This window comes from Lithobates pipiens, unplaced genomic scaffold, assembly GCF_037356315.1.
Source record: "Lithobates pipiens isolate NorthernLeopardFrog02 unplaced genomic scaffold, aLitPip1_a1.2 Scaffold_13, whole genome shotgun sequence".
In the NCBI taxonomy this organism is placed as follows: domain Eukaryota; kingdom Metazoa; phylum Chordata; class Amphibia; order Anura; family Ranidae; genus Lithobates; species Lithobates pipiens.
In genome coordinates, this window is record NW_027507718.1 from 167,532,374 (window position 1) to 167,560,355 (window position 27,982).

Below are 27,982 nucleotides of genomic sequence, written 5' to 3' on the forward strand. Positions count from 1 at the left end.
GCTATAGGCCGGGCAGGAAGTGGTTAATATAAAAGATTTATATCTCCCCTCCTCTAATTATATATATTAGGGGTGCAACGGATCAAAAAAAAAACTCACGGATCAGATCATTTTTCGGATCGGCAAATAATTGAATTTGCAAAAATCTGTGAAACTTCCACCACCATATAGTCCCCACTGTAATATCCACAATCTCCCCCACTGTAATATTGTCCGAGTATGGCTGAGCATGGCTGGGTTATGGCAGAGTACTGGCTGGGTTATGGCAGAGTATTGAGGGATGGCTGCAACTGCAATTGTCACAGAGCAGCGCTGTGGGCACTACAGATGCAGCCCACAGCGCTACTTCCATCCGATCTCTCCCCTCCTCTGTACAGATCTGTATACGGAGGGGAGAGAGGAACCGCCGGCATGACGACGCCGGTTTGTTTACAAGTGATCGCTCTATCATTTGACGGAGCAATCACATTGGGTGTAGAAAGATGGCCGCGGCTTCGGCCTAGCTCCAAAGCCGCGGCCATCTTTCTACCTTTCCTAAGGCCGAGACCGCGGAGCATGCCGATCCGTGCGGGGTGACCCGTTCGGATCACGGATGATCCATTGCACCCTCGAATATTTATTTATATATACAGTGGTGTGAAAAAGTGTTTGCCCCCTTCCTCATTTCCTTTTCCTTTGCATGTTTGTCACACTTAAGTGTTTCGGAACATCAAACCAATTTAAACAATAGTCAAGGACAACACAAGTAAACACAAAATGCAATTTGTAAATGAAGGTGTTTATTATTAAAGGTGAAAAAAAATCCAAACCATCATGGCCCTGTGTGAAAAAGTGATTGCCCCCTTTGTTAAAACATACTATAACTGTGGTTGTCCACACCTGAGTTCAATTTCTCTAGCCACACCCAGGCCCGATTATTGCCACACCTGTTCACAATCAAGGCATCACTTAAATAGGAGCTGCTCGACACAGTAAGGTCCACCAGAAGATCCTTAAAAGCTACACATCATGCCGAGACCCAAAGAAATTCAGGAACAATTGAGAAAGAAAGTAATTGAGACCTATCAGTCTGGAAAGGGTTATAAAGCCATTTCCAAAGCTTTGGGAATCCAGCGAACCACAGTGAGAGCCATTATCCACAAATGGCGAAGACATGGAACAGTGGTGAACCTTCCCAGGAGTGGCCGGCCGCCCAAAATTACCCCAAGAGCGCAGCGACGACTCATCCAAGAGGTCACAAAAGACCCCACAACAACGTCCAAGGAACTGCAGACCTCACTTGCCTCAGTTAAGGTCAGCGTTCATGCCTCCACCATCAGGAAAAGACTGGGCAAAAATGGCCTGCATGGCAGAGTTCCAAGGAGAAAACCACTGCTGAGCAAAAAGAACATCAAAGCTCGTCTCAATTTCTCCACAACACATCTTGATGATCCCCAAGACTTTTGGGACAACATTCTGTGGACCGATGAGACAAAAGTGGAACTCTTTGGAAGGTGTGTGTCCAAGTATATCTGGCGTAGAAGGAACACTGCATTTCATAAAAAGAACATTATACCAACAGTAAAATATGGTGGTGGTAGTGTGATGGTCTGGTGCTGTTTTGCTGCTTCAGGACCTGGAAGACTTGCCGTGATAAAAGGAACTATGAATTCTGCTGTCTACCAAGAGATCCTGAAGGAGAATGTCCGACCATCTGTTCGTGTACTCAAGCTGAAACGAACTTGGGTTCTGCAGCAGGACAATGATCCTAAACACACCAGCAAGTCCACCATCGAATGGCTGAAGAAAAACAAAATGAAGACTTTGGAGTGGCCTAGCCAAAGTCCTGACCTGAATCCTATTGAGATGTTGTGGTATGACCTTAAAAAGGCCGTTCATGCTCGAAAACCCTCTAATGTAACTGAATTAGGACAATTCTGCAAAGATGAGTGGGCCAAAATTCCTCCAGGACGCTGTAAAAGCCTCATTGCATGTTATCGCAAACGCTTGGTTGCAGTTGTTGCTGCTAAGGGTGGCCCAACCAGTTATTAGGTTTAGGGGGCAATCACTTTTTCACACAGGGCCATGATGGTTTGGATTTTTTTTCACCTTTAATAATAAACACCTTCATTTACAAATTGCATTTTGTGTTTACTTGTGTTGTCCTTGACTATTGTTTAAATTGGTTTGATGTTCCGAAACACTTAAGTGTGACAAACATGCAAAGGAACAGGAAATGAGGAAGGGGGCAAACACTTTTTCACAGCACTATATATATATATATATATATATATATATATATATATTACACACACACACACACACATATACATACATACACACACTTAGGTTGAGAAAAGACACAAGTCCATCAAGACCAACCCATGGGTGGGATTAGATTAAATGTCAGTATTACATTGTATATGCCTGTATGTTGTGGTCGTTCAGGTGCTCATCTAATAACCATCGATACTCCCCGCTGAGACCCCGCCTGTGGAATGGAATTCCACATCCTTGACGCTCTTACAGTAAAGAACCCTCTACGTAGTTTAAGGTTAAACCTCTTTTCCTCTAATTTTAATGAGTGGTCACGAGTCTTGTTAAACTACCTTCTTCGAAAAAGTTTTTATCCCTATTGTGGGGTCACCAGTAGGGTATTGTGTATATTGAAATCATATCCCCTCTCAAGCGTCTCTTCTCCAGAGAGAATAAGTTCAGTGCTTGCAACCTTTCCTCATAACTAATATTCTCCAGACCCTTTATTAGCGTTGTTGCCCTTCTTTGTACTCACTCCATTTCCAGTACATCCTTCCTGAGGGCCGGTGAACTGGACAGCATATTCCAGGTGCGGCCGGACCAGAGTCTTGTAGAGCAGGAGAATTATTGTTTTCTATCTGGAGTTGATCCCCTTTTTAATGCATGCCAATATTCTGTTTGCTTTGTTAGCAGCAGCTTGGCATTGAATGCCATTGCCATCTACTAGGACCCCCAGGTCCTTTTCTATCCTAGATTCCCCCAGAGGTTCTCCCCACAGTGTATAGATTATAGAGGTCGAGAGATATATCGGCCGATATTTGCCGTTTTTTTATTAAATCGGCATCGGCCGATTGTGCTGATTAAAAAGGCAGATTATAACTACAGCGTGACTCGCAAATGACTTCTGTAAGGCCCCATTCACACCTCAGCGTTTTGTAGCTTGAAGCTAGAGGGGAAAAAATCCATTATTCTCAATGGAGATGGTTCACATCTCCACTCATGTCGCCTGAAGCCGAACGCCTGAAGCTCAAACAAGTTCCGGACCCTTTTTGTCGCTTGAATCGAGCGTATTTGGTGACCTTTTGCCCTGCACAAAATCGTGGCAAAACGGCGTAAAAACCACTGCAAAAATCACTGTAAATTTGCACGATTTTCTGCTTGAAAACGTGATACTCAGGTGTGAATGCAGCCTTATAGAAGTCAATGCAAGTTGCCTGAGTCTTCAGTGAAGCTTGTTGCCTCTCTGGGCAGTCTGCCAAGAAAAGAGCAGAGATACAATGTTTACACTTATTAATGACCTGAACTCCATGTGTAGAAGTGCTCAGTTTAAACATCTAAAGACTAAATCTTTTCTGACACTTGTTGCTTACAAGTAAAAATCCTGCATTTCCCAAGGCGTCTTGCAGGACAGCACCTGAGAGATAGCGACTCCTCCCTTTTTATTAGGAAACACCTTCTTCCTCTAAACTTTAAAGGGAGGCACCTCCCTACCACACCTCAGTTATTGTGTTTCCTCCGGCCCGGAGGGAACATCTTTTGGGAGGGAGTCAAGGTCTCTTGGGTGTTCCTGAGGGACAGGGCTTCCTTCCCTTTTTTTCCCCCTTCTTAGGGACCCGCTGTCCTCCCAACCTACCCAGGCCTCGGCAGCAGGCGGGCTCCTCTTCCCCTCTTAGTGCTCAGAGAGAGCCGAAGATTCAGTGGCCTGCACGTTCGTAGGAGCGGCGGCGTGCGTGTGCCGCCATGTTCTTTCGGCGGTCGCACCGGAAACGACAGAGCGGGTCACTGGGTCGGCGAAAGCGTAGTTTCCGGCGTGGACGCAGGGGGGAGGAGGGAGGACAGGAGCTGGTGCCTCTTTCCGCTTCCGGTCCGGTGCAGATGCATTATGGGAGTCCGGAGGCGGCGTGTGAAGCCACAAGTGGAATTCTGCACACCTTCTATGGAAGAATCAGCGTCTGCAGCAGTGGGGACAGGCTCAGGCACCAGCAAAGTCCAGGTAGGAGGCAGCGGTTAAAGTCTGCCTTTTTCTCCTATTTCCTGGCTTTTGGTCTCTCTCTCTTTTTTCTTTCCCCCCTGGTGGCAAGGGGCCTGTCTGGGCACTGGAGGCTGACTGGTTTCTTCTCAGTGCACCTGTGTGGTGATCCTTATCAAAGCTGAGACTGGGTCTCACTAAGGGGCCCCTGTTTTTTTTCCCCTTTTTTTGTCTTTTTCTTCATAGGCTAAGAGCTCTGACCCAAAGAAGAGATGTCCTTCTTGCAGGGCCAAACTAGGAGAAAATTGGAAGAAAACCTTATGCAGTGCCTGCATTACTTCTTTGGTTAAAGAGGAATCAGCCTCTGCGAGGATCTGGTTGCCTCTGTAAAGAAGGAGCTATACGCCACGATTCAGAATTTTCGTGACTCACTAGTAAACCCGGCTGCTAGTCAGCCTTCCACTTCAGAGTCTTCCCAGGGGTCGTTCTCTATCCCAGTATTGGAATCTCTGCCTGAAGACCCTTCAGATAGGGAAAAGCAGTCCACTGCTCTTTCCGTTAAGGATTCGGAAGAGGAGTTGGAGGAGACTGAGGTGGCCCCCTCTAAATTCAAACTGTCCTTTGAAGAGGTAGATGGGCTCCTTAAAGCTATTCATGCTACGCTTGGCTTAAGTGAGGAAAGAAAGGAATTATCACTCCATGACCGCATGTATGCTGGGTTGGACGAGCCTAAGGGCCGAACGTTCCCAGTTCATCCGGTCATCTCTGAGGCCATTAGGAAAGAATGGCAGGATCCAGAGAAAAAGCCCTTTTTCTCCAAAGCCCACAAGAGGCATTTTCCTTTCGAGGAGGACCCTGCAGCAGTGTGGAACAAGGTGCCCAGGCTGGATGCCGCCTTCTCCCAGGTCTCAAGGTCCACGGATCTGTCCTTCGAAGACATGGGAGTTTTGAAGGATCCAATGGACAAAACGCATGGATCTTTTGCTCAAGAGATCATGGCAATCAGTTATGAGCAATTTAAAGCCAGCAATGGCCACAACTTGTGTAGCCAGGAATTTAGAATATTGGATCAACCAGCTAAAGTCGCATATAGCTGCAGATTCCCCCAAACAGGAAATCTTAGATTCTTTTCCTACCCTGACTACTTAAAGTCGTGTCCAAGTCACGTCAAGTCACTTCCAAGTTGCCTCCAAAAGTCATGTTGCCCCTGTGTGAACCGAGCCTTATGGCTTAAAACCTGGCCCGGTGATTCGGCATCAAAGAACAAGCTGTGTGGGTTACCCTTTTCGGGTGACCTTCTCTTCGGCCCTGACCTCGATAATATTGGCGGCACAGTGATGTAGTGGTTAGCACTCTCACCTAGCAGTAAGAAGGGTCGCTGGTTCAAATCCCAACCACGACACTACCTGCCTGGAGTTTGCATGTTCTCCCTGTGCGGGTTTCCTCCGGGTACTCCGGTTTCTTCCCACAATCCAAAGACATGCAGGTAGTTTAACTGGCTTCCGTCCAAAATTGGCCCTAGTATATGAATGGGTATCTTGGATTGTGGGCTCCTTAAGGGTAGGGACTGATGTGAGTGTGCAATGTACAGGGATAGGGACAATTGTAGACACTCAGGTTGAACTGGATGGACTGGGGTCTTTATTCAACCTTACTAACTATGAAACTATATTCTTGACAGGACAGCCGATAAAAAGAGATCCTTCCCGGTCAAAAAGAAAAAACAGGTACCAAAACATCTTTTTCGACCTCAAAAAACTCAGGATCAAGACAGCAAGTTGCAGGGGAGAAGAAAAAATTGGTCCGCCCCGAAACCCAAAGGTAGAGGCGGAATTCTCTGCCGTCCTACACAGGCCAAAAAATCTCAATGACTCGTCTCTGCGGGTGGGCGGAAGACTACAAGAATTTCTTCCGCAGTAGTCAGGGATAACTTCAAATCAGTTTATTCTGACCACTCTCTCGCAGGGTTACACACTCGAGTTTGCCAACAACCTCCCCCCCCCCCCCCCAAGAAGGGTTCTTGAATACAAACACCCCGCAGGACTCGTTAAGGGCCCTGGCCATGAAGTCCTCTCTCGAGGAACTGATGCAGCAGGGTGTAGTAGTACAGGTGCCCCTGCAAGAACAGCAGGAGAGGTTTTATTCGCATGTTTTCCTAGTAAAAAAGCAGACAGGAAAATTTTGGTTGATTCTCAACCTAAAGCCTTTAAACGAGTCCATCAGGTACAGAAGGTTCAAGATGGACTCAATTTTCTCAGTCAGGAATCTGCTGACGCCAGGTTGTTTTATGGTGTCAGTGGATTTAAAGGATGCATACCTGCATGTTCCGATCTCGCCCCAGTCCCAGAGGTTCCTCAGGCTGGCGGTGAGGTTGGGGGGTGTGGTTCATCATCTCCAGTTCAGGGCCTTACCCTTCGGTCTGTCATCATCTCCCCGAATTTTTACTAAAGTGATGGCAGAAGCTTTAGCTCCGCTGCGACTTCAGGGAATTGCAGTTATTCCTTATTTAGACGATCTGCTGTTTTTCGCCCCATCCAGCGAAGAATTGCAGATCAATCTAGGCAAAGCTCGCAGCCATTTGGAGGCTCTGGGGTGGATTTTGAACCTCCAAAAGTCTTCCCTAAACCCATCCCAGGAGATTCGGTTTTTAGGGTATCTAATAAATTCGGTGGATCAAAAGATCTTCCTTCCCTTAGACAAAAGGACAGGATTTGCAGTGCAGTGTCTTTACTGCGGACCAGTCAAAATCTGACGGTAAGACAGGTTATGTCAGCTTTGGGGGTTCTAACCTCAACAATGCCGGCAGTCCAGTGGGCAAGGCTACATTTCAGGTGTCTGCAGGCTTTTCTTCCAAGATCTTGGGATCACACAGTGGCATCCCTAGAGGCAGAGGTAAGAGTGCCAACCCAGGTGAAAAGGTCTCTATGGTAGTGAAAGAGACAGGATGTCCTATCAGAGGGGTTAGTCTGGGCCTTTCCAGTCAAGAAAAGACTAACAACCGACGCCAGTTTCTGGGGGGTGGGGAACCCACCTAGGAACACCCACACCCACCAGCGCCTATTAAGGTTTTTCCTAGATAGGATTTGTCGGTAGTCCTACAGTCTCTAACAAGGGGTCCTTTTGAGCCCCTGGAGGAGGCGCCCCTTAGGTTTCTCACATTAAAGACCGTTTTTCTGATTGCCATTGTCTCTGCACGCCGTAAGAACCGTATCTGTCCATTTTTCCTGACAGAGTTATTCTTAGAACAGATGCAAAGTTCTTACCGAAGGTAGCTTCAATTCAGAACCGTATACAGCAGGGCTTGACAAATTTGCTTGGAATCTAGGAGCCAGCTTAAAAAGTTAGGAGCCAGGTCGGTAACGGCGATCCGGACCCGTCCCTGGCCTGACATGGAGACGAGTGAGGGGAAGATAGCGCTGCAGCCCCCCCCCTTTTTTTTTCCTTAATTAAAATAATATTTAAAAAAAAAAAAAAAATATATATATATATATATATATATATATATATATATATATATATATATATATATATATATATATATATATATATATATATATATATATATATATATATATAATTAAATTAATTAATATATATATATATATATATATATATATATATATATATATATATATATATATATAAAAATGAGAAGCCATTTACCAGCCACCACACTCACCGTTGGGCAAAAGGCGCCAGATGACGCCCGCAATCACTTCCTTCTCTTCACTTTGGGAAGGAAATGGGCGGGCAGTGAAAAACAGGCAGGGGAGCTTCACTCCATTAGGAATTAGCATTATTGGAATAGGGTGTAATTTCTACATCCACCACAAGATGGCGCGAGACTACCGAAAGATTTTAGAAGGCCGCAAAGCCGCGGCCTCAATTACTGGCCGGCGCGGCCCGATGCAATTGCGTGGCGGAGTTCGGGGTCCAAATGGAGACGGGATACCCCAGCAGCGTTGCCCCAGTCGCCAGGACACGAATTCTAGGCGCAAATGCGACCAGGGTTTGTCGAGCCCTGGTATACAGGACATAGTACTTCCAACCTTTTGCGTTAACCCAAAAGGAGAGGAGACTTTTCCACATGTTGGACATCAGGAGGACTCTGTTAAGTTATCTAGAAAGGACAGAGCCTTTCAGACGTTCAGATTCACTGTTTGTACTTTTTTCAGGAAATAAAAAGGGTTTCCAGGCTTCTAAAGTTACTTTAGCTAGATGGCTGAAATTATCCATCTCGGAGGCATATTCCCAAGCAGGGTTATTCCCTCTGGCAGGAATTTGTGCACACTCAACCAGGGCTGTAGCGTCTACATGGGCAGAGAGCTGGTGCCATCCCTGAGCAGATCTGCAAGGCGGCAACATGGTTGAGTTTTCACACATTTGTGAAACATTATAGACTGGACCTCACATCGGCCAGCGATCAAGCGTTTGGCAGAAAGGTCCTGCAAGCTGTTGTCTCGCCCTAAGGGGTAAGTCTCTGTTATCCTCTCAGGTGCTGTCCTGAAAGACACCTTGGGAAAGACCAAGTTAGACTTACCGGTAACTTGTTTTCCAGAAGTCTTTCAGGACAACATCCCGCCCTATTGTATTGTATTATGCTACGCTGTGACTAACGTATATGTTTATGTGTTCCAGCCAGGGCCGGAGGTTCTCTTCTACAACTGAGGTGTGGCAGGGAGGTGCCTCCCTTTAAAGTTTGGAGGAAGAAGGTGTTTCCTAACGAGGAGGGAGGAGTCACTATCTCTCAGGTGCTGTCCTGAAAGACTCCTGGAAAACAAGTTACCGGTAAGTCTAACTTGGTCTTTTAGGCCAGAAAATCACTTAAAACCCCCAAAAATGATATATATATCTTTAGCAGAGATCCTAGGGAATAAAATAGCGGTTACAATATTTTATGTCGCACTGCATTTTTTGGGGGGAAAAAAAAAATAGGATTTTTTGTACTCACCGTAAAATCCTTTTCTCTGCAATTCACCGACCGACGCAGCTCCTCTCTGTAACTAAATGGGTTGTATAGCCTGCCATTAGGAGAAACTAGGCAAAATTGTTACACAATACACAGAACTTTAATCCCGCCCCAGGGGGGCGGACCCCGTGCTATCAACCCTCCTCCTGCTCCCAGCAGCTTCAGTACGTCAACAAGCAGTAGAACGTAGAAAAAAGGAGGGACGGGTGCTGTGTCGGTCGGTGAATTACAGAGAAAAGGATTTTATGGTGAGTACAAAAAATCCTATTTTCTCTTATATTCACCGACCGACACAGCTCCTCTCTGTAACTAAATGGGACGTCCCCAAGCAGTGCCAAACGAGGGGTGGGAAAAAAAAAAAAAAAAAAAAAAAAAAACACACACAGCATAAAAACTTCAACCACCATGGCAAGTGGGAACTAGTGAAACTAAACCCACACAAAAACAGCAGTATGTGGGAAAACTCCACCATATAAGAGGGTATACTCAACAGGAGCGAACCCCAAGATCGCAACAGTGCATTAACAAAAACAGTACTGCGTTTTTAATCGAAAAACCAGGAAAAAAAACTCAAATTGCAACTACACGGCCACCTGCAAAACTTTGTGGTCGAAACCAGCATCAGGCGATGCACTGACGTCTACCTTGTAGAACTTGGTAAACGTATGGACAGACGACCAGGTCGCCGCCTTACACACCTGAGCGACAGACGCTTGGTGTCGCAAGGCCCAAGGCGGTCCAATTGCTCTTGTAGAGAGGGCCGTGACTGGAAAGGGAGGCATCTGCCCCTTCAAGGTGTAGGGTTGGACTACAATCTGTCTGATCCACCTGGAAATGGTGGCCGACTACACCGCCATGCCCTTCTTAGGACCAGCCACCAAAACAAACAAACAGTGAGTCTGACTTCTGAAAGGAAGCTGTGGCAGACAAGTACACATTCAGAACCCTAACCACAGAGAGCGTGAAGGGCCACCTCTATCGGGTGCTTCGGCTTAGGACACAATGATGGCAATACAATGTCCTCATTGATATGAAAGGCCGAGAACACCTTCGGTAGAAAGGACGGTTGCGGACGCAACACCACCTTATCCCTGTGGATGACCAGATAAGGCGACTTGCAGCGCTCCTGGCCGATGTGATGTCCACTAGAAAGACCACCTTCTGTGAAAGGGTCAACAGAGGAATCTCCCTGATATTCTCAAATGGCGGTTTCTGAAGCGCCGACAACACCTGGTTCAAATCCCACGGAGGACGCACCGGAGGGACTACATGCCACACCCCCTGAATAAAAGGTACTCACTAATGAGTAAGACGCCAGGGGTAGCCAGAAAGACAGCCAGTGCTGAAATTTGCCCCTTGATGGTGCTCGACGCTAACCCTCAGGTCTACATCGTGCTGAAGAAATAGCAGGATCCTGGATACAGAGAAGGAGCGTGGATGCCACCCCTTCTCCTCACACATGGAGATGTAGGCCTTTCAAGTATGATGGTATATCTTCCTGGAAGAAGATTTCCGCGCCCTCAGCATAGTTGGAATCACAGAGTCCGACAGACTCCAGTTCTTCAATACCTGGCTTTCAACAGCCAGGCTGTTAAAGCCAGCAATGGTAAAGCAGGGTGAAAGATTGGACCTTGAGATAGGAGGTCCTCCCGCAACGGCAGTGGCCAGAGAGCATCTGCCACCAGGCGCACCAGGTCTGTGTACCAGGCCCACTGAGGCCAATCTGGGGCAATCAGGATTACAGGAATCCCCTCGGCTTCCACTCTGCGAAGCAGACGTGGCAACAGTTTCAGCGGATGAAAGGCGTAGATCAGCTGGTACTGATCCCATGGAGCCACCAGCACGTCCGACGCATCTGCCCACAGATCTCAGGTCCTGGACATGAATCTCGGTACCTTCTGATTGAGACGGGAGGCCAGTAGATCCACATCTGGTGTGCCCCACCTCAGGCACAGCAGCCTGAACACCTTCGGATGCAAAGCCCCTTCTCCTGGGTCCAGCATCTGTCGACTCAGATAGTCCACCTGCCAATTTTCCACCCCTGAGATGTGCTGCCCTCCGAAGTATGTGAGCGACCTCCTAAGCAGCGGCTGAGCAGCTTGTTCCTCCTTGGTGATTTATGTACGCCACAGCCGTGGCGTTGTCTGACTGTATTCTGATCGGATGCTTTGGAGGGTCATTGACCACGTGTGGAGGCACAACCTGATTGCTCAATTCCAGCAGATTGATCGGCAACTTGGATTCCTGTCGACCAGAGGCCCTGAGCCGACTGAATCCCCATCACTCCACCCCAGCTGGACAGACTGGCGTCCGTAGTGATCACTGTCCATTTCAGGAGGAAGGAACGAATTCCCGGACTGAACGGCCGGGGATATCAACCACCAGATCAGGGAGTACCTGACTGGTTGACTCACCTGGACCTGTCGATCCAGGGACAACGGAGATTTGTCCCACTTCGTCAGAATCTCCTTCTGCAGGACCCTTGTGTGGAACTGGGCATAAGGTAGCGCCTCAAAAGGAGGCAACCATGAGCCCCAGTACTCGCATTCAAAAGCGGAGTGAAGACCACTTGCAGCTCATCAGTAGATTGGCCGCCGACCTGAGAGTCCTCAATTTGTCTGAGGGGAGAAAAACCCTCGCTTCCCTGGAGTCCAGCAGTAACCCCAGGTACTCCAGACGCTGAGTAGGCACCACCACGACTTCTTTAGGTTCAACAGCCACCCAAATTCTTGCAAGGTGATCGCCACATCCTCCACCAATTCTGAGGTGGAAGAAGCTCTCAGGAGGAGATAGTCTAGATAACCCACGATCCTGCGTTGTCTCAGCAACGCCAAAACTGGAGCCAGTACCTTGGTAAAGACTCGGGGGGGAGGGGCTGATGCCAGGCCAAAAGGAAGAGTCACAAACTGGTAGTGGGCTTCCCAGACTGCCAAAAGCAGAAATTTGATGCCGAGGGCATATGGGTATGTGCAGGTACGCATCCTGGATGTCCAAGGACGCCAGGAAGTCCCCTTGATGGAGTGCAGCGACTACTGAGTGAACTGATTCCATTCTGAACCTCTGCACTTTTACAAAGTGATTGAGGGCCTTCAAGTCCAAGATTGGACGTACCCCTTCCTTCTTGGGAACTACAAACAAATTTGAGTAGAAGCGTTCCGATTTCCGAACTGGAACAATCACCCCCTGATTCAGCAAGTTCCTCACCGCCCCTAACAGGGCCTCCCGGCGAACCGGGGACACAGACATGCTGGAGGGGAAGAATCTGTTTGGCAGCCAAGAGAGAAACTATCTTGTAGCCCGTGGAAATCAGATCGCAGACCCATTGGTCGGATAACTGGGAGGTCCACCGGGGTGCAAAGTTCCGAAGACGACCCCTCACCCGACACATGGGTGGGGGCAAACCTTCATGCGGTAGCACTTTTGGTCGCAGGCTTGTTAGGCTTGCAGTTCCAGGGACGCTTCTGACCGTCCGTGGGCATTTTGCCGAAGCATCGGGCGGACGAAAAAGCCGCTTGTGAGCGGAAAAAGAGGGCCCTTGCCTGCGGCGAGGCTCCTTGGCCTTCCTGCCTTGTGGGAGTAGTGTACTCTTACCACCAGTGGCATTCTTAATAATGTCATCCAACAAGGCTCCGAAGAGCCGCTCGCCAAGGAAGGAAGATCCGTCAGGGCTTTCTTAGATGCCTGGTCAGCAGACCAGCATTTCAGCCAAATTAGGCACCTCAGCTCACACTGAAGCCTTGGTTAACAGAGGGAGAGTATCCAGGGCCGCATCACAAACGTACTTAAAGCGGGAGTAAACCCAGTTTCAAAAAACACTTACATTCCCGGCATGCCGCAAATGCTAACTTTCACATTGGTTGTGCTCTCAACCAAACTTTCAAACCATCCAATGGCTGGTGTCATAACTGATCACATGTGCAGCATTATGGCAGTTGAAGAATTATTAGAGGCCAAGATGGCAGCTTCCTTGACTGAAAACGATAGAAGGGTTTACTTCCACTTTAAGGCCTTGCACTAGTTGGTCTGCTAGCTCCACGCAGACATGGGAGGCGTTCTGCTCTCCCAATTCGCGGTGCAAAAGTTTTGCCCACTCAGTCACTGTCTGCAACACCAGTGCGGGTGCCAGTACAGGTCGCACGGCCGACCCCACAACCGTAAACAAGGAACGAGCCACTGCCTCAGCCTTCCTGTCCGTGGGATCCTTGAATGCAGGAGTCCCCTAAACCGGGATCGTGGTTACTTTATTTAACCTAGATACTGGGGGGTCCACGACCGGAGGAGCCGACCTCTTTTTGAGAAGGCTTTCCTCAAAGGGGTAAGGCACCGCCAAATTTTTGGGGACCGAAAAGGTCCGTTGTGGGCGACCCCGTTCCCTGTAGATGAATTTGTCAAAATAAGTCAAATACGGGAACACCTTAGGTGAACGTGCTGGCTTGCGGGACCCAAAAGGGACAGGAACATCAGCAGAGGAATCCGCTGGCTCCTGAATCTTCAGGGTATCACGCACAGCTGTGATAAGTGCTCCAACAAGCGTCTTGTCGCACCCGGACGGGGAATCATCCTCACTGTCCGAACGGTCCTGGCCAGCCACATCCGATAGGTCAGAGCAGGGGTCTCCAGCTGCAGCAGGGCCCGAGTCTGCATCAGAGCTCTCCCCAGAGGACTGGGGGGGGGGGGGGCCTCTTACATGCACCTTTCCTGCCACGTGCCGCCTCTATCTAGACAACATAGGAGTCAAGGACCACCGTCAGGGTGTCCATGCGAACCGCTCTAACTGCAGGTGACCCAGTTGCTATAGCCTGGACTTCGGGGGAAGAAACCAGTTTCTGGAGCCAAGCTGATCCTAGCCTGTCTGCCACCTGCAAGGGGACTAAGGACAGTGAGGGTCCCACCCTCCTGCTGCCGCTGCGTGGGGGGGGGGTTACTTAGCGCCAGACTCCCCACCCTGGGGTGTTCTGTGAATGCCACTAGCAGTGCCTGTAGTCCCTAGGAGGTTGCCAGTTGCAGAGAGGAGAAAACTGTGTCAGCAGCAGCAGCTCCAACCAGCGGTGCAACGATCTGCAGAGCCAACCAGCGTCCCGCACACACAGTGGACACAGGAAGCAAGTGAAAGCACATGTAATGCTGCCACAAGAGGACAGCGGTGAAAAAAAGCGCTCAGGCTTTAAGAAAATGGCCGCGAATGTAATCAATAGGAATCCTAAAGAAAATGGCTGCTGAAGCTCACGAGGGGAATTTATAGCTTTCCCAAATCCAAGATGGCCGCCGGAATGGCGCCATGTGGTGACAGAGCAAAAAATAAAAAACATGCTGCCTACTAACAGTCAGAACAACCTCCACAAACCCCCCCAGACCTGGACCAGGACTAACACCAGCCGCACAGAGCCCCCACAGGTGAGGAACAGTGACACACACACACACCGCATGCAGACACCCCCCTCAGAGGGGGGAAGGAGGGGCGATAGGGACTTGGGAGAGAAGATAAGGAGGTGAGGTGGCCCCTGAATCGACCCCCCAGGGAATGCCCAGCTGCTCCCCCCCACCAAAGCAGGGAGAGCCGTACTTACCAGTCCTGAAGAGCTGGGAGACATTCCGTGGTAGCCAACTCCTGCGCAGTTACAGGGAAGGTTACTGGCCCGGTATATTGTGATCCAGACATCAGTAGCCCGGTCATATGTATACCCCGGAGCACTGAAGCTCACCAACCACCTCTGGAGCATGAGGTATGTTGTGGCCTGCCGAGCCATAGCTGCGGCCTGCTCACGCTCGATGGCCGGACTGGGGAGACTACAAGGATTTCATTAACCAGCCTGTCACCCAGCTGGCAGTTGATAGAAGATCTCAGGATCTCTCATCTTGCTCAAAAAGCAGCAAACCTGCAGCAAAAACATGGACCAAGAGGCCCGCAGGGTTTCCTAGGTCATTCTCCTTGCTAAGCAAAATAAAAACTGAAGCTACTAGGAGCAGGAGGAGGGTTGATAGCACGGGGCCCGCCCCCCGGGGCAGGATTAAAGTTCTACGTATTGTGTAACAATTTTGCCTAGTTTCTCCTAATGGCAGGCTATACAACCCATTCAGTTACAGAGAGGAGCTGTATCGGTCGGTGAATATAAGAGAAAACAGAACAAGGTGGTGTTAGATGCATTTGTCAAGTTTTATTCCTCATTATATGCTACTAGGGCCCACTATACCATTGTAAAGCTGGATGATGATCTGGCTGAAATCTCATTACCAAAACTTCAGGGTAAGCAGGCCTCATTGTTGGATGACCCTCTGACAGAGGAGGAAATAGGGGAAGCCATACAATCCTTTGCCAGGAACAAAACCCCAGGATTGGATGGATTCCCTATAGAATGGTATATGAAATTCAGGGACATATTAATACCACACCCAAGTATATAATTTTGCTCTGAAAACAGGACAGTTACCGCCCTCTATGTCTGAGGCGTCATTCCCAAACCCCATAAAGACCACCTACTCTGTGAATCATACAGGCCAATATCACTGATCAATTTAGATGTTAAGATTCTAGCTTAAGTGCTTGCCCAGCGACTGAACACAATCATCACCACTATTACAGGGGCGGATCAGACTGGGTTCATCCCGGGACGATCAACCTTTATCAACCTGCGAAGACTGTTTACCAACCTTCAAGTCACACATGATAGGACAGGCTCTAGAGCCTTGTTGGCGTTAGACACACATAAGGCATTCGAATCGGTCGAATGGCCATACCTGCTGCAAGTCTTGGGGAAATTCGGGTTCAGCAGAACCTTTATCAGATGGGTTAAATTACTCTGAAACCCACAGCTAGATTGAAGGTAAATGCATCGGTGTCCGACCCCTTACTGATAAAGAGAGGTACCAGACAGGGGTGCCCCTTGTCACCGTTACTATTTGCGCTAGCGATAGAACCTCTGGCGGCACTGATAAGTGGGGAGGTTGCAGGACTGAGGATTGGGGGTCAAGAGAAAGTATTGCTTTACGCAGATGACATGTTAATATACCTGTCGGACCCCCAGTCGTCTATCCCAATTCTGCTGGAGATTATCAGGAGGTTTGGCAACTTCTCTGGGTTCCAGATTACCTGGGATAAGTCCCTTCTATTTATGATAGATCAAGACTCGAAGGTAATACTTCTTCACTCCTGCCCACTACAGATAGTCACCTCCTTTCGATACTTGGGAATTATGATTCAACACCCACTCTCTTCCTACATCAAAATTAATCTGGACCCTCTTATAAGTAGAATGAAGAACACATTAAAGTCATGAACTAACCTTCCCCTGACACTGCTAGGCAGGATAAATATATTTAAAATGATCTTCTTGCCAAGATTTCTATATGTTCTGAGTAATTCACCAGTCTATGTTACAAAAATGAAGTTTAAGGAAATAGACTCCATCCTTATCACGTTTATCTGGAAGAGGGGAGCAGTTAGAGTCCATTCACACAGGGGCAACTCCTGATCCGACTTCAGGTCGCCCCTAGTCGCCTCAGGTCGGACAACATTTAAAAAGCAATGTAAGTGAATGAGAGCCGTCTTAATGCACACTACTGAAGTCGCTCCGACTTCAGAAAAGGTTCCTGTACTACTTCTATCCGACTTGTAGGCGACCGGTACCCATTGATTTCAATGGAGATCGCCTCCAAGTCGGATCTCCGTCTATACGGAGGCGACTCTGACAGAATTATCAGCTCTCAAGAGGGCACTCCACGCCAAATTTCTGAAAAAAATTTGGCGTGGGTTCCCCCTCCGAGAGCATACCAGGCCCTTAGGTCTGGTATGGATTCCAAGGTGAACCCCCTACGCCGAAAAAAACGGCGTGGGGGTCCCCCCCAGATCCACACCAGACCCTTATCCGAGCACGCTACCCGGCCGGCCAGGAAAGGGGGTGGGGACGAGCGGGCGCCCCCCCCCTCCTGAGCCGTACCAGGCCGCGTGCCCTCAACATGGGGGGGGTGCCTTGGGGAGGGAGGGCGTGCGCCCCCCCACCCCAAAGCACCTTGTCCCCATGTCGATGAGGACAAGGGCCTCTTCCCGACAACCCTGGCCGTTGGTTGCCGGGGTCTGCGGGCGCTGGGCTTATCGGAATCCGGGAGCCCCCTTTAATAAGGGGGCCCCCGGATACCGGCCCCCCACCCTATGTGAATGAGTATGGGGTACAATGTACCCCTACCCATTCACCTGTGAAATAAAGTACAAAAAAAACACAACACAGGGAAAAAATATTTTATTGCCGGGCCACCGCTTCTTCTTTCAGCTCTTTTACTAGCGGTGGCCCGGTCTTCTTCAGATGTTGACTCGACGTTCTCTCCGGCCGCAACGCCAGGGACGCGGTGCGCGGCGACTTATATAGGGACAAGGGGCGGGTCGCCGGTTGATGTCACATGGTGTCACGATATCACAGTTCCGGAGGATGCTGGGACTGTGACATGGGAGTGGGTCACCATATGACATCAACCGGCGACCCCGCCCCTTGTCCCTATATAAGTCGCCGCGTCAACATCTCCAGAAGAAGAAGAAGAACGGAAGGCGGCGACGGTGACAGAAGACCGGGCCACCAACGTTTACCATCCAACCTGACAGAACTGGAGAGGATCTGCAAGGAGGAATGGCAGAGGATTCCCAAATCCAGGCGTGAAAAACCTGTTGCATCTTTCCCAAAAAGACTCATTGCTGTATTATATCAAAAGGGTGCTTCTACTAAATACTGAGCAAAGGGTCTGAATACTTAGGACAATGTGATATTTCTGTTTTTTCTTTTTTAATAGATCTGCAAAAATTTCAACAATTCTGTGTTTTTCTGTCAACATGGGGTGCTCTGTGTACATTAATGAGGGAAAAATGTACTTAAATTATTTTAGCAAATGGCTATAATATAACAAAGTGAAAAATTTAAGGGGGTCTTCAATACTTTCCATCCCCACTGTATATAAAGCTCGGAACCATGACAAAAATGATGATGATGATGAAATTAAATTGTAATCCTCTTTAAATCCCACAAAACCAATTAGCCATTTAATGTGGCTGAAATCAAAAGACAGACCGTTTATGATGTGCCCCACATCGTCGCTCTCTTTACATTTGTGGGATAGATTAACAAAGCCTTATGGCTTTAAGTCCCCACATACTCCCATGGCTCCCCTGATTACCAATCCAGATTTCACTCCAGGTGTCAATCCCCACACCTTTGTCTGGTGGACCAACAAAGGTTTTATGCACATTGCTGACTTTTGCGACAACAGAGGGATCTCATCAAAGGAAACCCTACGAGATAAAAATCAAACCCCCGAACTCAGAATTCATTATGTTCAAATGGTGCATTCCTTGAAATCATTACAGCGTACATTTTACATAACCACGTCTACCTCAGTGGATTATTTGTGTAGGTCCTTTCGATAAGCACACTGGTCACATTTCTAAAAATCTATAACATACTGATGTCCAAATCCGACAAACTGTTTTATATTAAAAAAATGGGAGAAAGACATAGGTGAAACATTTAAAATGGATGAATGGTCCAAAATGTCACAGTGTGCGTCAAAATCACACCTCATTGATTCAAGTGAACTACAAGGTACTGTTGAGATGGTATATGGTCCCAGCGGGAATAGCCAAGTATGTCACAGGGGCCTTTTCCTCTTGTTTCCAAGGGTGCGGGATGGAAGGCACAGTATTACATATCTGGTGGTCCTGGTCCTAAGGTGAAACATTTTTGGATTCGTATCTAAAAGTTCATTTATTCACTTACACAGGTGAACTTAATTAAATCACCAAAGGGAGCTCTTTTGGGACAACCAGTTGATGGTGCCGGGAAACTCTTACGCCGCGTACACACGGGCGGACTGTTCGTCCAACCTTGTTCGCTGAACAGTGTTTCAGCGAACAGTCCGCTCGTGTGTGGGCTTCAGCGGACAGTTTCAGCGGACAGTCTGACGAACAAAGTTTTTTGGAATTTCCGTAAGACTGTCCGCTGAAACTTGGTTTGAGCGGACAGTCCGCTCATGTGTAGGCTTGTTCGTCAAACTAAGTTCCGCGCATGCTCAGAAAGGATTTACACGCCGAAGGTTGCATTGCAGTGTATAGGACTTCGAATCTCTCGTCCCGTCGTACGTGCCGTTCACGTCATCGCGCAAGTTTTCAGCGGACTGTTCGTTCGTCGTGTGTGGTCAAGTCCGCTCATGCTAATTTTGAGCGGACTGTTTGTCAAACTGTTTGACGAACAAAGTTGGGCGAACAGTCCGCCCGTGTGTACGCGGCCTTAGCCTTTATTTTCACGGCAGCTAGAATAGCCATAGCTAGGTCCTGGAGGACACCTACGAGCCCCTTCGACTTGGTGAAAAACAAAGTTGTCATGGATCATGGTGAATGTCTAATAAAATTGCCCAAAAGCGTTCAAATGAACCTGCTTACTAGATCTGGGAACCCTGGATTAAATACTTGCCTGATCCCCTGTAAACTGTTTGGGTTCGGACAAACTTACTCTAGGAAGTGCACTTTCTTCATTGCTATTCTTTCCCCCCCCCCTCTCTTCTTTGGTTTACCCCTTTCCTTATACTCTCTCTGCAGCATTAGGGAGACGGGTGTTACAAAATCTACGAGTATAACATTAAAAGGGAAGGTTATAATATGCTGTTCAAATGTTGAATTTAGGGCCTGTATCACCAGATCACACTGACCGCATGATAAGGCTTCATGCACACAAGACGCAGATGCAGACTCTGCTGGACACATGTTTTTAAAAGCTGAAACCGGCGTTTAGAAACGCGCGTTTTGCCGCGATTTTTACCGTGATTTAGCGGCGTTTTACCGCGTTTGCGTCTAGAAGCGTTTAGTTAAGCTAACATCATAGACCCTCCCCAGCTCAAAAAACAGTATTATTAACTATTTCAGCAATTTTGTGAGACCAGAGTGAGTAGCAGCAGCTGTGAGAGCTGCAGTGTACTTGTATTTAGCGTGTCACTTGCCACGGCACCTGCCACAAGTTTTGGATTGTCCACTTGCCACATCACCTGCCACAAGTTGTGGATTGTCCACTTGCCACGTCACCAGCCACATCTCCTGCCACAAGTTGTGGATTTCCACTTGCCACGTGACTTGCCACATCACCTGCCACGTCACTTGCCACGTAACCTGCCACAAGTTGTGGATTGTCCACTTGCCACGTCAGCTGCCACAAGATGTGGATTGTCCACTTGTCACATCACCTGCCACGTCACCTGCCACAAGATGTGGATTGTCCACTTTCCACGTCACCTGCCATGCCACCTGCCACAAGTTGTGGATTGTCCACTTGCCACATCACCTGCCACAAGTTGTGGATTGTCCACTTGCCACACCACTTTCCACAAGTTGTGGATTGTCCACTTGCCACATCACTTGCCACATCACCTGCCACAAGTTGTGGATTGTCCACTTGCCACGTCACTTGCCACGCCCCCCGCCACAAGTGGATTGTCCACTTGCCACGTCACTTGCCACATCCCCTGCCACAAGTGGATTGTCCACTTGCCACATCACTTGCCAGGTCACCTGCCACAAGTGGATTGTCCACTTGCCACATCACTTGCCACGTCACCTGCCACAAGTTGTGGATTGTCCACTTGCCACGTCACTTGCCACGTCACCTGACACAAGTTGTGGATTGTCCACTTGCCACATCACTTGCCACGTCCCCTGCCACAAGTGGATTGTCCACTTGTCACGTCCCTTGCCATGTCCCCTGCCACAAGTGGATTGTCCACTTGCCACATCACTTGCCACGTCACCTGCCACAAGTTATGGATTGTCCACTTGCCACGTCACATGCCAGTCACCTGCCACAAGTTGTGGATTTTCCACTTGCCACGTCACCTGCCAGGTCACTTGCCGCGTCACCTGCCAGGTCACTTGCCGCGTCACCTGCCACAAGTTGTGGATTGTCCACTTTCCACGTCACTTGCCACTTCACCTGCCACGTCACTTGCCACAAGTTGTGGATTGTCCACTTGCCACGTCACTTGCCACCTGCCACAAGTTGTGGATTGTCCACTTGCCACGTCACTTGCCACCTGCCACGTCACTTGCCACAAGTTGTGGATTGTCCACTTGCTACATCACTTGCCACCTGCCATGTCACTTGCCACAAGTTGTGGATTGTCCACTTGCAATTGCAATTGTTTAAAATATTTTTCTAATGGTTTTTCATCATTTGCAATAATTTTTGAGATTTTTAATGTAAAAAAAAAAAAAAAGGTCACCTTTAAAAACGCTTATAAACGAAAACGTGGCAAAACGCGGTAGCGGCGTTTTGCCACGTTTTGCGTCTGAAACGTGGAAACTTTTGCGTCTGAACCCATTTTTTTGCTTCTGGAAAAACGAGGTTAAACGCAACTGCATAAAAACGGCAAAAAACGAGACTGTGTGCATGGATACATAGGATAACATTGAATGAGTTCAGGAGCAGTTGAAAAAAAAAAAAAAAGTGTCCAACTGCCTCTGAACATGCGTTTAACTGCGCCTCGTGTGCATGAGGCCTAAGAGGGACAGAGGATACTGGCTTCACAGCAATTTTTTTTCATGGTCCGCTCCCTCTTTCTTTATATGGAATGCTGTGGAATAGAGGTCGACCGATATATCGGCCGATATTTGCCGTTTTTTAATTAATCGGCATCGGCCGATTGTGCTGATAAAAAGCCGATTTAGAACTACAGCGGGACTTTGAAATGACTTCTGTATAGAAGTCAGTGCAAGTTGCCTGAGTCGTCATGGAAACGTCTTTCCTCCTCTCTGGGCAGGCTGCCAATAAAAGAACAAAATGATACAATGTTTACACTTGAATGAATGAAGTCATCTCAGTGTGTAGAAGTTCTCAGTTTAACCATTTAAAGACTAAATCTTTTCTGACACTTGTTGCTTACAAGTAAAAATCCTGTATTTTCTGCCAGAAAATCACTTAGACCCCCCAAAAATTATATATATTTTTTTAGCAGAGATCCTAGGGAATAAAATAGCGGTTGTTGCAATATTTTATGTCACACGGCATTTGCACAGAGGTCTTTCAAATGCATTTTTTTGGGAAAAAAATACACTATTTAAAAATAAAATAAAAACAGTAAAGTTAGCCCATTTTTTTTGACTACCTGTTTTTATTTAATATATAGTTTTTTTTTTGTTTTTTTTTTATCTAAATCATACATACAAGTAAACTGATTGGAGGTTTGTTTTGTTTAATAAATGTTTAAATGTAAGAAATGTTCTGTATCACTTATGAAGACTGCTTTCACACTGGAGCGTTGATGGTAAAACGCAAGTTTTAGCGGCTCTTTACCATCATTTTAGCGGTGCTATTTGGCTGCTAGTGGGGCACATATAACCCAGCTAGCGGCCAAGGAAGAGGTTAAATGCGTCCATGAAGCACTGCTGCCAAATCGCATTGTATGCGCTTCGGCAGTGGTGCCCATTCATATCAATGGGCAGGAGTGGTGGAGGAGCGGTATACACCACTCCAAACGTGCTGCTTGCAGGACTTTTTTTTAAGATCCTGCCAGCGCATCGCCTCAGTGTGAAAGCACTCTGTCTTTCACACAGACTGCAGGGGAGCCATTTTGCAGGCACTTTACAGGCGCTATTTTTAGCCCAAAAGCGCCTGAAAAACGCCCCAGTGGGAAAGGTGTATTAGATCAAGGGGGATTAAAAAAATAATAATAATAAATAAAAAAGGAAAAAAATAAATAAATAAAATAAAATCGGCCTAACATATCGGCCCAAAAAAAAAAAAAAAAAATCGGCATCATATATCGGCTATCGGCCACCATGATTTCTAGATATCGGCATCGGCCAAAGAAAAACCCATATCGGTCGACCTCTACTGTGGAACCATGGGAAAGCCACTTATCGTTGCCTCTAAGGTGCAGAAATACAGTTTTGATGAGTAACCTTTTTTACTCTTCATCTGTCCCGGAGGGGGCAATGAGCAGCAACGGTCATGTAATGGTCATGTGATGTCAAATATTCTCCCCAAACGTTTACTGTAATATGATACAGATAATATTTGATACATTGTTTAATTTCGCAAACCTTTGGCATTTGTTTAAACTTTTGTAAAATTTCAATAAAAATCATTGAAACAGAAAAAAATAACTTTCTTAGAACATTCAAAATACTAACCATCCATGGCCAGCTTTTGTTCTGTTTAAAACAGGCCAAAAGGTCATGGTCCCAGTCTTGCCTTCTGCAATACTTTTGTGATATCTCACAAGAGGCTGCAATATCAAGCACACAGCGGGACGAGAGGGGAAGGCCCAGTGTGTCATTGGTAGCTGGCTGCCTGCACCCAAAAGAGGCAGCCAGCTGATGAGGACCAAGATGGTGTAGAAGAGAATGTATCCCTCCCGATAGAGATTGATAAAAAGTGTTGTGCTGTAGCCAAATATATGAAAAAACTGTCAATTATATCATATCAGCCTGGATGTCACATCACTTCCTCAAACTCAACCTAAAACCAGACTTATGATATTTCCTCCCCCACGTTGCACTGCCCGATTTCTCTGTCAATATCAACGGCTCAACTATCAACCATGCCAAGGTCCTAGATGTACTCCTGGACTCTGAACTAATCGTTCGGCCCCACAATCCTTTTGCTATCCAAAATTTTACACCGCAACAGCTCCAAGATAAGCCCCTTCCTGACCAATGTCACCACAAAGCTTCTAATCCAGTCCTTGGACATCTCTCGCCTCGACTACATAGTAGGTGAGGTTGAAAAAAAAAAAAAAGAGAGAGCCTCTTCGATCCTCTGGAATGCTCGACCCCCAATCTGTCCGACTTTCTAATACTTTGTCCACTTTCAGACGATCCCTGAAAACTCATCTCTTCAGAGAAGCATATCTGGCCCCCACCTAACTGTACACTTTCTACATCAGCACATTCCCCACATTTATTACCTCTTGACCTTTCCTCTTAGATTGTATAAGGAGCAGGACGCTCCGATTCTTACTGTAAAGTGTATTGTATTTGTACCATCTACCCTCCAGTTGTAAAGTGCTGCGTAAACTGTTGGCGCTACATAAATCCTGTATAATAATGACATTAATATCATAATCAAAGTAAATAAAAATTAAGCGTTAAAATTAAAGTCCATAAAAAGTCCCAATAATCAAATAAATCTGTGATGCAGTGCTCCTTAACCACTTCGCATCCAGGCCAATTCTGACATTTCTCTCCTACATGTAAAATTCATAATTTTTTTGCTAGAAAATTACATAGAACTCCCAAACATTTTTTTTTTTTAGCAAAGACCCTAGAGAATACAATGGCGGTCATTGCAACTTTTTATCTCGCACGGTATTGGCGAAGCAATTTTTCTAACACGTTTTTTTTCAGAAAAAAAAAAAACGGTTTCATGCTTTTAAAAAAACAAAAACAAAAAAAAAAAAAAAAAAACTGTAAAGTTAGCCCAACATGTCACGCTTCAAAATTGCATGCGCTCGTGGAATGGCGCCAAACATTGGTATTTATAAAAATCCCCATAGGCGACGCTTTAAATTTTTTTTTACTGGTTACATGTTTTGGGTTACAGAGGAGATCTAGTACTAGAATTATTGCTCTCGCTCTAACATTCGCGGCGATACCTCACATGTGTTTTTTTATTATTGTTAATTTTATTTTAAATTTTTTTAGTTTGACACTTTAAAAAAAAAATATATATATTTTTTTTATATATGATTACTTTTATTCCCATTACAAGGAATGTAAACATCCCTTGTAATAGGAATATGGCATGATCGGACCTATTTACAGTGAGATATAGGGTCAATAAGACCCCATATCTCACCTCTAGGCTGAGAAGCCTAAAATCCAAAAAAAAAAAAAAAACGGCACCGTTAATTTGAATGCAGAGGACAGGCGTGACATCATAACATCCGCCCGGCCTCCGAACGATCATAGAGACTCTCCGGGGATGATCTGGTCTGCCCGAAATCTCTATGGTATCATCCAGGGGCCAGCGGATCCTGTGACCGACTCACCGATGGAAGCGGTGAGTTGGTACAAGCATCGGAGGGCGGCCGGAGGCGTCCCCTCCCGCCGCCCGTAAGAACGATCAAGCGGCGGAACAGCCGCTATGATCGTTCTTATGGTGCAGGGAATCGTGTATATATATATATATATATATATATATATATATATATATATATATATATATATATATATATATACACATACACACATATATACACACACACACACACACAAGCTTTAACTAGACACTGATAAAGGTCACAAGACTGCTCTAACTGCTGTTAAGTAAAGGTATTTAGCTGTTTATATTTACTAACATAATTGCATTTCCATGTTCTGTGTACTGTGGGAGACCAGATATAGTGAATGCAGGGTCCTGGGTTTAGTAACACCTTTTTATTTACTTTGTTTATGCCATTAAATGTCATAATTCACAGTTCACATGTTCAGGTGGGCGTCACTCAGCGGCTGCCATTTGTGCTCCCAGCATAGACACAGAGCTGTAAAAGACAGTTATTGGTCTTGTTAAAAGGAAAAGTATGGCCAAAGTTTTTTTGGCACTAGTTCTCCTGCAAATTACAGTAGTGCAGTTCGTTCTGCACTCCTGTGACCTGTTTTCAGCCACCAGTAGAGCTGCATGATTCTGGATAAAATGAGAATCACGATTTTTGTTGCTTACAATATAGATCACGATTCTCGCGACTTAACATCATCTTTCACATTATGCAAAGAAATTGGGCTAACTTCACGTTTGTTTTTTTTGTTTTGTTTTTTATTCATTGAAGTGTATTTTTTCCCCAAAAATTGCTTTTGAAAGACCGCTGTGCAAATACAGTGTGGCATAAAATGTTCCAACGACTGCCTCTTTTAGTCTCTAGGGTTTTTGCTAAAAAATATATAATGTTTGGGGGTTCCAAGTAATTTTCCAGCAAAAAATACTGATTTTAACTTGTAAGCAACAAATGTCAAAAAAAGGTTGCGTCTTTAAGTAGTTAAACTGACCTAATTTTACAGGCCGAAGTTCTGCCCTTTGATCTAAAAGATACTTTGTATCTTTTCTCTATCTCTCAGCACTGAGGAATGTTGACAGCTTGGCTCTTCACTGTTTACATAGAATCACAGAAACAGCAGATTAGGATCGTAAAGGGGGGGGGGGGGGGATTGAATTGAGATTGCTTCGATCCCCGCATCGCTGGACCTTGGGATAGGCAAGTCCCCGATTTATAAAAAAGTCAGCAGCCGCTGACTTTTAAATGTATTTTTTTAAGTGGGAATCCTGCTTTAAACATGCAGCTCTAGCCCACTGTCGACAAACGTCACTCAGTTGGTCCAGGCAGAGGAAAGTTCCTGACCCACTCACATGCCTGAGCCAATGGCTCCCTCCCCAAAACTGCAGTGAGTGCTGAAGGGGCAGATCAGAGAGCCACTGAACGACAGCCACGACTCCTCTCTGCTCAGTGCAGAGGAGGAGAAGAACTGAGCGATCAGTCATGTATGATCACTCAGTTCTCATTGCAGAGAGGGCGGGGACAGATGCCGCATCAGTCGGATCACTGCTGCATCAGGTTTGGTTTTTACTTCTCAGCTCCTAATCACGTGACCACTGTGTCAGCCAAAGTGGCCACGAGATTGGTCAATTTTTTTTCCTACAACCCCGGCATTCAGGACTTTTTAAAATGGAAGCCGAGGAGGGCAGGAAAGGGTTAAAATAAGCTGATATCCCCATTTAAAGCTGAAAGTGTTATAGAATATGCGCACCAAAACTCAGAAGAGATTTATGAATAGAGTGAATTGGAAGGCAGTGCCTGGAGCCTCTCCTTTTAGGATTTATCGTGCAATTACAAGTCAAAGGTTTGAAAAGCACTTGCACAGGTTGTGGTTGTACTACTCTAAACCGCAGGGTTCGATTTCTGTAACGGTTACTGTGCCAGCCAGGGTAACGAAAGAGAACAATTAGAACAGCAACGATGTACTCCCGGCGACCAATCAGAAACCAGCATTACAACTTCACCTACAGCAGATGTGCCTCTGTAAAACTTTATTACACCACATGGGAAGTACAAAAACGCCGGCGAAAATTCAGCAAAGACAAAACTAGTAGCCTGGTACCGTACACCTACAGGCTCCATGGCCTAGAAATACCCAATTCCGCATTACACGCTGAACGACACACTATTAATAAGAACGGTGCTACCCCCTCATTATAGAAATGGCCTCTCCACATCCACACAAGTCTCTCAGTCGTTTTGCTCCGAATGGAACTGGTTACCTTCGCTCCAAGACCGCCTCAGACATCCATTATCTCTCTCTAAACTTCTGAGGTGTGACTTCAGACCGCTTCCGCCCGGGCTTCCTTCTTCTCTAATTGAAACTCGTGAGCCCGCGCCGGCTCCGCCCCCCGCCAGCACTAGTGTCATCGGATGACTAAAGATGGCAGTGGGGAGGGATGCTGTGATAGGAGCAGAGGAAGGATGCTCGACATTCTAGAATGTGTGCGAGCTCAGGGATGAGTTCCAAGTCCTAGGACTATAAAAACCCTTTTTTCGTGCCTTTAAAAATGACGCCTACCTTCATGCCTAGCAAAAGCGTGTACAGACAGGGTTTAAAGTGGAACTTCTCTGAAAAGGGGAAGTTTCAATTATCTGCCTCCTCCTCCTCCTTCCTCTTCAACTTTTGGCACATATCTTTTTTTTTTTTTTTTTTTTTTTTTAAGGGAGGACGATTATCTAGTTTTGATAGGTACCTGCTCCCACTTCCTCTGCCCAGAGCCTCTTGGGGACAAGTCACAGGTCTCAGAAGTCTGCAG

The 27,982-nt window shown here is 46.7% G+C and overlaps 1 protein-coding gene across 1 annotated transcript in view; it reads right to left on the reverse strand.

The window, feature by feature from the left end:
- Positions 1-27,606, reverse strand: part of LOC143974436 (MOB kinase activator 3A) — a 106,930-nt gene extending 79,324 nt beyond the window's left edge. The window contains exon 1 of the mRNA XM_077475817.1: positions 27,446-27,606. The gene's annotated coding sequence lies outside the window, so the exon portion shown is untranslated. The remainder of the gene's footprint in view (positions 1-27,445) is intronic.
- Positions 27,607-27,982: the final 376 nt, after the last annotated feature.